General features: G+C 34.8%; 1 pseudogene; it reads left to right on the forward strand.

Annotated features, from left to right (window-relative positions):
- The first annotated feature begins 3,515 nt into the window (after positions 1-3,515).
- LOC140512918 (U6 spliceosomal RNA) lies at positions 3,516-3,631 on the forward strand (annotated as a pseudogene).
- Positions 3,632-9,601: the final 5,970 nt, after the last annotated feature.

Consider the following 9,601-nt stretch of genomic DNA (forward strand, 5'->3'; position numbering starts at 1 on the left):
TCATTTTGGTATGAAAACCTATCTTACAATACAGGAAAGTGGGGGAGAAGGGGATACGCAGGCTGGGGGGGGGGAGTATGGAAGGGAGGGCAATGGAAAGAGGAAGCAATTTGAAGTCAACACTCTTGCAGAGGGACAGGATCAAAAGAGAGGATAGAAGCAATGGGGGGCAGGATAGGATGGAGGGAAATATACTTAGTCCTACACAACACGACTATTATGGAAGTCATTTGCAAAACTACACAGATATGACCTATATTGAATTGCTTGGCTTCCCAAAGGGAATGGGTGGGGAGGGAGGGATGAAGAGAAGTTGGAACTCAAAGTTTTAGGAGCAACTGTCAAGTACTGTTCTTGCTACTAGGAAATAAGAAATACAGGTAATGGGGTACAGAAAGTTATCTGACCCTATAAGACAAAAGAGAAGATGGAGAGAAGGGAAGGGAGGGATGATAGAAGAGAGGGCAGATTGGTGATAGGGGCAATTAGAATGCTTGGTGTTTTGGGGTGGGGGAGGGGACAAAGGGGGAGAAAATTTGGAACCCAAAATTTTGTGAAACTGAATGTTAAAAGTTAAATAAATTAATTTTTTAAAGAAGAATTGGGACAAAAAAAAAAGAGTTAACAGCTTAAAAAAGTTCTTAAATAGTAGAGTTGCCAAATGGAAAAAAGGAGATAGAAAAATTCGCTTAAGATAACAACTCAGAGTACAATTGGCTGACTGGAAAAATAGTACAAAAGCTAATTGAGGAAAATAACTCCGTAAAAGGTAAAATTGGGCAAGTGAACGCTAATGACTGTGAGACATCATGAATCAATAAAAGAAATTCAAAAAAAATGAAGGAAATATAAAATGCCTCATGAACATACACTGACCTGGAAATAGATCTAGATGAGAAAATATCAGAATCATTAGACCACCTGAATGCCACAATCAAAAGGATGACCTGGACAGCATCTTTAAGATAATTGTAAAGAAAAATTGATCTGATGTCCTGGAAAGAGAGGGCAGAATACGTACTTAAAGAATCAACTGATCACCTCAGGAAAGAGATCCCAAAATGAAAACCCCCAATGATGATGACAGTTAAATTTCGGAACTATCAGTCCAAACTTAAAAATATTAGAAGTAGCCAGAAAGAAACCATTAAAATATCAAGGAGTCACAATTCAGGTCACACAAGACTATGCAAATTTAAAGCTGCAACATTAAAAGACTGGAGGGTTTAGAATAAGATATTATGGAAGGCAAATGAGCTAGGACTACAAAAAAGAATCATTTTCTCAGCAAAACTAAGCATAATACAATGAGGAGTAATGGTAATTCAATGAAATAGAAGAATTTCAAATATGTATAAGGAGATTAGAACTAAACCAAAAATCTCACCTTCAATATAAAGACCCAAGAAAAGCATAAACAGGTAAAAAGGTAAAAGAAAACATAAGCGATCAATTGGAACTAAACTCTTTACATCCCTACATGGCAAGATTATACTTATAACTTAAAAACTGTATCACTAACGGTATGGAGGGAAGGAATATACAGAGACAGAAGGTACAGATATAAGATAAATTTGACAGAATGACACAAAAACATTAAGGGATGAGAACGAAGAGTACAATGGGTGAAGAAGGAAGGGACAGGTAGAATGCGGTAAATTAAAAGACCTATTACAGCAAAGGAGAATGAGCAAGTGTGCCGTGGACATTGCTTGAATCTTATTTTCATCAATATTGCCTCAAAGAGGGAATAACATACACATTCAGGAAAATATAGAAATCTATTTTACCCAATCAGGAAGTAGAAGAGAAGGAGATTAAGCAATGGTTGCGGGGAAAGGTACTGACAGAAGAGAGAACAGACCAAGGGAGGTGTTAGATAGAAATAAAACACTGTCAAAGAGGGAAATGGTGAAAGGTGAGGCAGAAGAAACAGGAGGAAGAATAGAGAGAAATAAATACACAGTAATTATAACTAAGCACATGAATGAGATGTATTCTCCCATACAAAAGTGAATAGCAGAGTAGATAAAAAAAACATAATTATTCCAGGTTTTCTTAAACTGTAGGTTGTCATGCCATATGTGAACACGAAAACTGTGGCAACAGTAAAAGTTTTCTGAATGAATAACAACCAAAAAATAATTAAAAATCACATGCATGATATATCCACGGTGTTTCTGGCAGTGCTTGTCAATGTTCCATCACACAAACTGCACGGCAGCCTTGGTTCTAAATGCAAAGAATATGAACTTTGCACTGTTCCTTCCCTCAGGCCACACAATGCCAAAGAATGCTGTCAAAATGGGAAAAAGGTTTGTGAGTGGATAAAGTTTCAGAAGTCCTAACAAAAACAAATGAATTTAGAAATCTATCTTATCCAACAGGGAAGTAGCAGGGGAGAAGATTAAGGAAAGGAGAGGGAATGAGAACTGATAGAAGGTAGGGCAGATCGAGGGAGGTGGTAAACAGAAGTAAAACACTGATGAGTTGAGAAAGGGTGAAAGGAGAGGAAAAACAGGACAAGGAACAGAAGAGACGAAAATCATAACTGTGAATGTAAATGGGATAAAATATCTCATAAAATGGAAGTGGGTAGAAGAGTCAAGTAAAAAACCACAGTCATACAATATGCTGTTTAGAAGAAATATATTTGAAGCAAAGAGACACACACAGAATAAAGGAAAGGGGATGGTGCCAAATATATTATGATTTAGCAGAAGTAAAGAAAAGCAGGAGTAGCAATTCTCATCTTAGACAAAGTAGAAGCAAGAATAGATCTAATTAAAAGAGATAAAGAAAGAAACTCAGTCTTGCTAAAAGGTACCATAGACAATGAAACAATCAAATTAGAAGAGTAAGGAATAGTCTACCTATTAAATCTATGGAGAGGAGGAGAACTCATAACCAAACAATAGAGAGGGCATTATGAAACATAGACTAGATAATTTTGATCATATTAAATTGAAAAAAAAATCTTTTCTACAGACAAAACCAATGCAACCAAGATTAGAAGACAGAAGGTTTAGAAATAATCTTTACAGCAAGTGCTCTGATGAAGGCCTCATGTCTCAGATATAAGGAGAACTGAATCAACGTATGAGAGTACAAACCATTCCCCAATTGATAAAAGGTCAAATGACATGAACAGGTAGTATTCAGATGAAGAAATCAAAGGTATCTACAGACATAAAAGGAAGTGATCTGAGTCACTTTTGATTATAGAAATGCCAATAAAAAGTAAAGCAACTCTGAAATACTACCTCATACCGAACAAACTGGTTAATGTAACAAAAAGAAAAAGGAAGTGATAAATGTTGGAGAGGATGAAGGAAAATTGAGATACTAAAACACTTTTGGAAGAGTTGTGAATGAATCCAAATATTCTGGAGAGAATTTGGAACTATGCCAACCCAAAGGAAAAACATACTGTGTGTTCTCTTTGATCCAGCAATAGCACTACTAGGTCTGGCAGAGTACTGCATAATTATTAAATGCCTAAAAATAGTTGAGGATTTCCTTCAGCGGTACATATATAAAATTTTGAACCATAAAGAAAACAGCACAGAAAAAATTAGCATGGCCCCTGCATAGGAATGATATGGAAATCTATGAAATGTTCCATATTTCTAACATCAAGAATCAAATGAAATCAAAAGAAAGAAAAAATAGAGGAAAATGTAAAATACATCACTGAAAAAAAAAAAAAACAACAGATTCAGAAGAGATAACTTAAGAATTATTGGACTACCTGATCAAGAAAAAAAAAACTCACAGAATAGTCCAAAAAATTATCAAGAAAAGCTTTCCTGAGATCTTAGGACAAGAGAACAAAATAGTCATTGAAAGAATTCACTTTTCATGTTCTGAAAGAGATGCCCAAATGAAAACTCCAAGGGATGTTCTATCTAAATTCCAGAATTATCAAGTCAAGGAGGAAATACTAAAAGCAGTCAGAAAGAAACAATTTTTAATTTAAATTTTAAATTTTAAATATCATAGAACCACAGTCAGGATTGTGCAGGACTTAGCAGCTTATATAATAAAGGATCAAAGGGCCTGGAATATGATATTTCAGAAGGCAAAAGAGCTTGCATTTCAACCAAGAATCAACTAGGCAGCAAAATTAACTATAATCTTTCACAAGAAAAGATTGGCATTCAATGACAAAGGGAACTTTAAATCTTTCCCAGTGAAAAAAACAGAGCTGAACAGAAAACTTGATCTTCAAATACAAGACTCAAGAGAAGTATCCAAAAGTTAAACAAGAAAGAAAAAAAATGTTATTCAATAAAGTTAAACTGTTTATATCCATAACGTAGAAGATGGTGCTTGTAACTCTTGAGAATTGTATCTTTATTACAGAATTTAGAAGGGGTATACATAGATAAAGGGTGTGGGTATAAGTTAAATTTGTTGTGATGAAAAGAATAATTAATTCAGGGGTGAAAACAGGATTGCATTGGGAGAAGAGGAAATGAGGAGGCAGAATATGGTAAATTACATCACAGGAAGATGCAACAGGATCTATTTTAGTAGAAGAAAAAAGGAATGTGGGCGAGCATGTTTGAATCTTCCTCTCTTTACATTTGGCTCAAATAGGAAATAGCATACACACTGAGTTGATTACAGAAATCTATCTTACTCTGTAGGGAAGTAGGAGGAGGAAAAAAAAGAACATGGAGGAGTGGACAGAAAGAAAGGAGAAGTAGCAAGGGAAAGGGAAAAAAGGAGGAGAGTTGATAGGAAGGAGGAGAGATTGAGGGAGGAAGTGGTCAGAAGTAAAACAGTGGTGAGGAGGGAAAGGATGAAAGGAGAGAGAAAAGTGCAAATGGGGGGGTGGAAGAAGATGGAGAGAAAGACACAGTAATCTTAACTGTGCGTGAGAATGGGATCAACTCTCCCATAAAGTGAAAGTGGATGTCAGAGTGGAATAAAAATCGCAATCTTACAATACGTTCTGTACAAGTAACACACTTAAAGCAAATAGATAAACAAAGAGCAAATAAAAAAGACTGGAGTTATGCTTTAACTCAAGTAAAAAAAAAAAAACACAGAGCTGGCTATCCTGAAATCAAAGTAAAAGCAAAAAATATTTCTAGCATTTTTTTTGTGGTGGCGAAAAATTGGAAAATGAGGGATACCCATCAATTGGAAAATGACTTAACAAGTTCTGGTATGTGAATGTAATGGAACGCTCATTTCTATAAGAAATGATGAGCATCCAGATTTCAGAAAATCCTGAAAAGACTTACACGAATGGATATTTAATGAAGGGAGCAAGATATTATACACAGTAACAGCAACTTCATGTGAAAACTAACTCTTGCAGACTGCGCTCTTCTCAGCAACATAAAGACCCAAGACAATTCCAAAAGAGTAAAGACAGAATATACTATCCACATCCAGAGAAAGAACTATGGAGTCTGAAGGCAGATAAAATCATACAATTTTCTCTTTTTCCTTCTCATGGTTCTTCCCTCTTGTTCTGATTCTTTGTGCTTTGCCACATGAAAGGAGTCTAATGGCCCTCAAAATCTCTCTTCAATTGGAAGTTCAGCTAAGGAGGGACTGGCTTCAACCTGAGCATTGATTGATGATGGTCTGTTGAGAACACTATGGAAGTGTTCACTGCAACTCTCTAGGATCATGTCCTTATCACTAATCAATGTAGCTCCATCGCACTGTAGTTGTGATGCATCACAAGTTTTTGGTCCATAAATAGTTTTCAGAGAATCATAAAAGTGCTTTGGTTTGTTACTATCAGCATAAAACTGAATTTCATCTGTCTTCTAACTGAGTCAGGAACTCTGCATCTCTCTAAGCATTGATTGCACTTTGCTTTTGATGAAATTAAATGCTTCCTTCTTAGAGATGGATGAACTATCCTGCTGGTATATCCTGTGTTCTTGTTTTATCTTTAGTGGCTTCTGAATTTCCCCATCATTTTCAAAGCAGTCTTGGTGCTCATGAGTGTTCTGACCCAGACGAGCAAATGTAGTGCTGTATACCAAATCTCTGAAAGTTGCCCACTGCTTTTCTACTCACTGTTGCCAACTTTGTGTTGGCTCAATTTTCCCTCCAAGTTAGCAACAAACTGTTCGTACACTGAGAGGAGCTCTAATTTGTTGACATTAATTATTCTGGTAGCCATTTTGCCTTGGGGGTGGCACTTTTGATGAATGTGAATATTTAACTTGGAAAGGATAATTCTATGATCAGTTCAGCATTCTGCACCACCCATTGCCTTTGTCACTCTCACATCTTGTCTGTCTCTTCTTACAATCATATAGTCTATTAGATGAGAATGTTTGCTGCGAGAGTGCATCCATGAAGTTTATTGAGTTTAGGTAAACAGAAAGCAGTGTTGGTGATAAGAAGGTCATGTGATGCACAAGTCTTCAGCAGTTAATGACCATTGTTGTTGCTGTTTCCAACTCCATTCCTCCCTAGGACTCCCTGCCAAGTCTGGTAGTCTGAGACTACATTAAAGTCACCTAGAATTATAAACTTGTCCTCTTTTAGCACATTGACAATAAACGTCTCTAGGTCTTCATAAAATTCTTCTTTGACCTCATCAGGATGTGACAGACTATTTTATGGAGAACTCACATTGGGTAGGTGATCACATGGTGGTCAGAAGTGATACAAGGACACTCTCAGGGTTGCTCTCAAGAACTTTGGATTTGATTGTGCAACATGGAAGACACTGGTATAGGACCACTCAGAATGGTGTACCCACATCAGAAAGGGAACTGTGCTCTATGAGCAAAGCAGATTTGAGAGAGAACAAAATAAATGTAGGATGTTCAAATTTGGAGTATCCACTCCAGATAATCATGAGGACTATCTGTGCAGGACCTGTGGTAGAGCGTTCCGAGCTCATATTGGTCTGATCAGCCACAGCTGGACACATTAAAACTTCACTTTATCATGGTGATGTCACTTTGGTCCTCTTCAAAAACTAAGGACAACAATCAATGTGGAAATACGTTTAATATGATTATATATGTATAGCCTGTGTCTAATGGCATGTCATTTTTGGGAGGGAAAAGAAATTGGGAGGAAAAATTTGGAACACAAAGTCTCATAAAATTAAACATTAAAAACTATATTTATATATAATTTTAAAAATGCTATTAAGGGAAAACAACAAATATAATCATGCTGTATATTATAAAGTCACAACTTCATATAAAAAACAATTGTTGAAAGGATGGGTGAATGAATAAATAAGTTTTTCTTTAAAACTGTCACAAACTGACATTAATAAGCAGAACATCCTAAATAAATTTATTTTTTTTATTTGATGACAAGGTCTTCATTACAATACAATAATATTCTCAAATTATAACAATAATGTTTTCCATGACTGTTTATGTGTTTAGAGCAATTTACTTCTTAAATGGATATTTTGTTACTGCTGTGGTTTCCTCTCCGCTTAAAACTTCAGTTCCCTACGATACTTTGCTGTTACTTAGAATATGTTTTCCTAAACTTGATGAATTAGTAAATTTAATTATACATACTTATTTAAACCTCCCTTTGACTTGAGGGGCAAATCCAATACTTCTCACTAAATAAATGATAGTGCAACAGTAAAGAAAAAAAAAGGATTTCATTTTCTTAGGTTTCTTTTTGTTTTTATATTGATGACCATGTTCTGGAAAACAGAACTTGCTAAAGTTGACCTGTGTCTAAGTAAGGTTTAATTATATAAATTTTCTCAAAAACACCCATCAAATTGTCTAAAATTTATTTATATGTTAGCTCAAATGATTAGAGATCATATTATTCTGAACTGGAAAATATATTTTTTGAAATAAAATAAACCAACCCTACTATTTTATAGATGAGAAAACTTAGGGAAAACATCCATAGCAAGAACTATGGAATTCAATTGCCGAATGTAGCAGATCATTTCATTTTTTATTACGTTTTGGTTTGTGCAATGATTTCCCCCATTCATTTTAATTCTTCTATGCAAAATGACTAAGGTGAAAATATATTTAATAGGAATGTACATGTAGAACCTATATAAAATTGTCTGCTACCTCGGGGAGGGAGGGGGGAAGTACGGGGGAAGGAGGGGGAGGGAGTGGAAAAAAATCTAAGTTATATGGAAGTGACTGTAGAACACTGAAAAAAAATAAAATAAGGAAAAAATAAAACTGAGGGACAGACTGAAGAATCTTCTTCAACATTACATAAGTAGAAGTGGCAGTCAAGATTTTTGAAAGTTAATCTTGAAACTTCAAATCATTCTATTTTCAACTATACCAATTTCTATCTTGCTACAGAATTACAAAGCTTTAAAAGAGATTTTTAAAAATTATGTAGTTTAGCATCTATTACGTATGAAGAATCTGAGGCCCCTGCAAGTTACTTTTCCCAAGATCACAATCTAATAAATATTGGGATTGTTATTCATATGTTTGTCCTCTGATTCAAAAGCCAATTATCTTTACCCATCATCTCTTAAGACACTAGGGAATGGTTAAGATAAGAAAAGAGTAGAAGTTGTCATACTGTTGAAATTAGTCTTCAAGGATCTGTAAAAGAGAAGTAAAATACACAAATTTATATTTAAAAAACAGGATAAACAAAATTATATTAAGATATGTCATAGCAAGTGTGTGTTTATTTTTGTTCGTTGTTTCTAGTCACATAAGAAAATTCTAAGTCCTTTGAGATGAACTAATTGCATGAAATGAACACTTTACGCAAATGGAAACAATATTGTTAGGGAGAAGCTTTAGGTACACTTTAAAACTTAATTCTGTTTTTTAATTGTTTGTTTCCAATACAACATATAGCAATTTTTATTGGCTGAGGATCAAAGTTCATACTCCTTTTATCCATCATGAGGCTGTGATCAACCCTAGACTTTTTTTTGATGTAATTGCTGCTTTTGTTGCTGTTGCAGCTTCTATTGGATTTAATATAGTAATTGTTGCCTGTTGTATTCATAACTGATAGAAAGGTAGATGACAGGTGATAGATAGATAGACAGACAGATGCATATACACACATGCATACATATATACATTTTCACTCATATAGATTTGATTTATGCAAATTCAAATTTACATAAAGATTCTGAAAGATATATGCATCGCAAAAAATCAACAAAAATTATTTATGCAAAGCAGATACAGTACAATAAGATGCAGGCAGAATAAACAAACAGTGAAAGGAAGATAGGAAGCATCTCTAAGTCATTTTCTGTTTGCACACAATAAGTGACACTGTGCATCTCCTGGTGTTCAATATTGATTTTTATATTTCCATCATGACTGGTGGAAAATGTTCTCATGAGGGAAAAAGTGAACCATCTCATAAGCATAAGCAAATAGACTTGAAAATGAAAATAAAATAATGAGAAAATATGGACAAAAATTGTAATCAATAACACATACAAGTATGCTAGTGCAGATATTGAAGCTATAAAAATGTCCCCAGATTTCCTGATGGGTGTGTGTGTGTATAAAAATAGATGAAGGCCCCTATTTGCCAGAGCAAATTTTTAATGTAGACAAAAGTGGTCTATTTTATCAAAGAATGCCTTCTTGAACCTATAACTCCATGGAGGAAAAAAAAA

The sequence above is a fragment of the Notamacropus eugenii genome, chromosome 6, assembly GCF_028372415.1.
Source record: "Notamacropus eugenii isolate mMacEug1 chromosome 6, mMacEug1.pri_v2, whole genome shotgun sequence".
Lineage (NCBI taxonomy): Eukaryota > Metazoa > Chordata > Mammalia > Diprotodontia > Macropodidae > Notamacropus > Notamacropus eugenii.